At 50.0% G+C, this 3,743-nt stretch overlaps 1 pseudogene; it reads left to right on the forward strand.

Moving 5' to 3' along the window:
* The first annotated feature begins 3,624 nt into the window (after positions 1 to 3,624).
* LOC120622356 (uncharacterized) lies at positions 3,625 to 3,743 on the forward strand (annotated as a pseudogene).

Below are 3,743 nucleotides of genomic sequence, written 5' to 3' on the forward strand. Positions count from 1 at the left end.
ATCAAAGTCTGCTGGTAAAGAGATGATGCCGTATTGGTAGAATTTCTGGCAGCCATTGAGGGTGAAACAAGAGTTTTTCTTTTCTGTTGGCCCCTTCCCCCCGGGCTCCTGGCCTAGGCGCCAGCCGCGAAAACACAAAAAACATTTTTCAGGACCTTGGCGTCGAATACCCTTCATTCCCTTCCTCCAAAGTTGTCCCAGTGCTTCTCAGACTTGGGGGACCGGCTCTCTTCCAGGCTCTGGAGCGTGGGGCGGGGTACAGCCAACCCCTTGGGGCCGCCAGAGGGCGCTGCGCTGTCACCGAGTGCGCAGCGCAGCCTGGGTGTGTGGCCTGGCCTGGGCATTTTTGTGGTGTTTAAATGCCAGCGTTTACTGCTCACTCCTTTCCCAAACACGTTTCTAATTTATCCGGTATCCCTTCTACGTGAACAACTTAAAAAAAAAAAAAGTGCATGCTAAATATTAGTTCTAGGGTGGGCAATAGGGAGTTGACGCCAAATTTAGTTTTGTTCCAGAAACCACTGGGACTATGGCAGAGCAGCCAGCAAGGGCTCCCCACATGCAACTCCCTACGCCCGGGTTAGGGCAGAGGCACACTGGAACGAACACGCCGAACCCAAGCGTCTGGGATTGCTCTAGCAAAGAACCGGCAAGCTCTCGGGCTTTCCTCTCCAGGAGACAGCATCGTTTCCAGCCAGCCCGGTTCGCGAGCTAGTGACCGAGGGGGACCGTGCGGCCCGGAACGGTTAGACGGGCCCAGAGCTGGCGGTTGAGGCCCGACTTGCCGCCGTGGCCCTGGCGGCGTGCGGCGCCTCGCGAGCACCGGCGCGGGGCGGGGTTCCAAGGGCCACGCCACGCGGATGGAAGACAGTCCGGGAGCTCCGGGAGCAGTGCGCGGCGCAGGGGGAAGGAGGAAGGCAGAGGGCAGGAAGATGAGGAGAGGAATGGGGAGTCCTGTCCCATGGGAGGAGTGGGGACGTTTCCTCGGGCTTGGGCGAAATCTAAATAGCCCGACTGCCACAGATCGAAGTAATCAGCGGAAAGACCTAAAGCCAGTTTGACTGCGGGAAGATCTCTTCTAATCTCTGGAGTGGGGGGGGGGAGCTGGGTGGGAGAAGGCTTCAGGGGGAGTGTCTGGCAGCTAGGTTCTGTTTTTCAGACTAGAAAAAAAAATCCTCTGTCCCCTGGGGAGATTTCTCAGTCACTTTTCTTCTGCAGGAAGCTGCTTCTTGTTGGAGCCTCCTGGGACTGGCAGAGTTAAAATCCTTTAACCCAGGATGCCTTGGGCCTTTGTTCAGCTCTGACAATGGAATTGGGTGGAGGGGGCTGGGAAGGCAAGTAGCCCGGTCCAGGGTGTATCTGTGGGGTGGGGGTATGGTGAAGCTGTGTTCAGTCACTGGGTGAAGAAAAAAAAGCAATTGGGCTTTGTGTGATAGATGCGTGTGTGTGTGTGTGTGTGTGTGTGTGTGCGCGCAGCGTGCACTGCCGCGCACTGCTTGCCAGGCATACAGGGAGGAGGTAATGAAAAGGAGCCCAAGATGCACCAGCTCATTAACTCATGTTGTGAGTGCCTGCTGTGTGCTCAGCAAACCCATAATTACCCAGGGAGACCTTCCAAAACTGGGAACTCAATATTAGCCCTAAAAGGTTGGGTAATGGGTTTTTCTTGCATCTGGAATCCAAGGGGACAAATCTTTGGCTCCCCTGGGCTCCCAGATTCTTCTAGATGTCTTTGTCTTCTGAAATTCTCTGCTCCCACGGGACAGTACTTAGTTAAGGACACTCAGAAATATATATCCTTTAACCATATTAACCATCTAAAACCTTTGCTTTGAACGTATCACGTCCTTGATTCACAGTTGTCGGCAGCACGCAGTGATTCAGAGGACTTGGAGAGACAGCCATCAAGCCCACCACACAGATTTTTTCAAGCCCTCCGACGGTGCAGACTTACCCTTCCCACTGCCACATGCATTCTCCCTTGTAGCCAGCCTGGCCTCTCATAGTCCTTTGGATATACCTTGAATTCTCCAGCCTCCCTCTCTCTGGCTTTGCAGTTGCCTTCCTGGGGCACTTTCCACATCTTCACGATCTAGCCAGTCACATCTCTTCTCCATTGGGTTCTGGCATTAGTCAATCAGCTAACATGCATTTACTGAGAACTCACTATGCACAAGGAATGTTCTGGGCCCTGGGAACACATCGGAGTCCAAGACTAATACTTGCCCTTAAGGATTTTAGGTTTTAATGGGAGGGAACAGAGTAGACACAAAGTCAAATATTTTTATATGTTGATAAGTAGTACAAAGAAACTAAATGTGATAGAGTAGGGGTGTTGGAAGGGGCATGGGAGAGGCTGAAGGTGTTTTATTTAGATGGGGAAGTCCTCTTTGAAGAGGTGACAGTTGAGACCTATGGATGAGAAGGAGCCCATCCTGAAGATCAGGGGAAGAGTGCTCTAAGCAGAAGGGATAGTAAGTGCAAAAGCCCTGAGCCAGAAATGTGCTTCTTTTGTTCAAGTGACATCATGAAGGCCATTGTTGCTGGAGCCATGTAAACAGATTTGAGGGGCTCTGAGGACATAGGCAAGGAGTAGATTATCAAGTTCTTATGGGCCAAAGTAAGGAGTAGAGGTTTTATTTTAGTTGCAATAGGAAATCTTTGGAGAGTTTTAAGCTGGTAGTGAAGAGATTTCATTTATCGTCTAGAAGTATCACTCTGGCTTCTCCACAGAGCATGGTCTGGGAGCTGAGGAGAACAGTTAAGATGTGGTTGCAGAAGTCCTGGCAAAAGGAAATAAAAACCAGGTTGGGGCCATGGAGGGGGTGAGATGTGGTGCTGGTTTCTGGACCAATATTGGAGGTGTAGTGGACAGGACTTACTGATGATCTGACCTGTGACAGAAGAGAGGAGTTGAGGATGACACCTCCATTTTTAGGCTGACTGGGTGGATGGGATGCCTATGTTGGGGGGAAGGAGTAGACCAGTAGTTCTGTTTTGGCCATGCTAAGACCTATCAGACATCAGATGAATACGTGTGGACAGGTTTGAGTCTGGAGTTCAGGGGTGTCTCACCTTCAGACTTGAATTTGAGAACCAGCATGTAGATGGTATTCAAAGCTGTGGCCTGGGTAATTCCAGTTAGGGAAAGAGTAAAGATATGAGAGAGAGGGCTGAGACTGAAGCCACTCCAACATTTAGATATCTGGTAGAGGAAAAGCCAGCACAGAAGACTGAGAAGGACAACCTGTGAAGATGGAGGAAACTGAGCTGAGAAAGTATTTCAAGGAAGATGTATTTGTTCGCTATTGCTGCGTAACAAACAACCACAAAAATTTCAATGGCCTATAACAGTAATATTTTACTCACACATCTGTAGGTCAGCTGAAGTTCATCTAGATGTGGCTGACCTTGGCTAGGCAACTCCAAGCTGCACTTGGGTCTGAGTCTGCTCTATGTACAGGTTCCTCATCATCCTTGCACTAGTCAGGGCAGTTTGTTTGTTTGTTTGTTTGTTTGTTTGTTTTGTTTGTTTTTTCCCCATAGTGATAACATTGGCACAAGTAGGCAGGTAGAAATATGAAATCTCTCCTAAAGCCTAGGCTTAGAACTGGCACCATGTTAGTCTACGGCCATGGTACCCTGAACAAGCCCAATTCCATCTGATCTCAGAAGTTAAGCAGGGTTGGGCCTGGTTAGTACTTGGATGGGAGACCTCCTAGGAAGACCAGGTGCTGTAGGTG

This window comes from Pteropus medius, unplaced genomic scaffold, assembly GCF_902729225.1.
Source record: "Pteropus medius unplaced genomic scaffold, Ma_sr-lr_union100, whole genome shotgun sequence".
NCBI lineage: Eukaryota > Metazoa > Chordata > Mammalia > Chiroptera > Pteropodidae > Pteropus > Pteropus medius.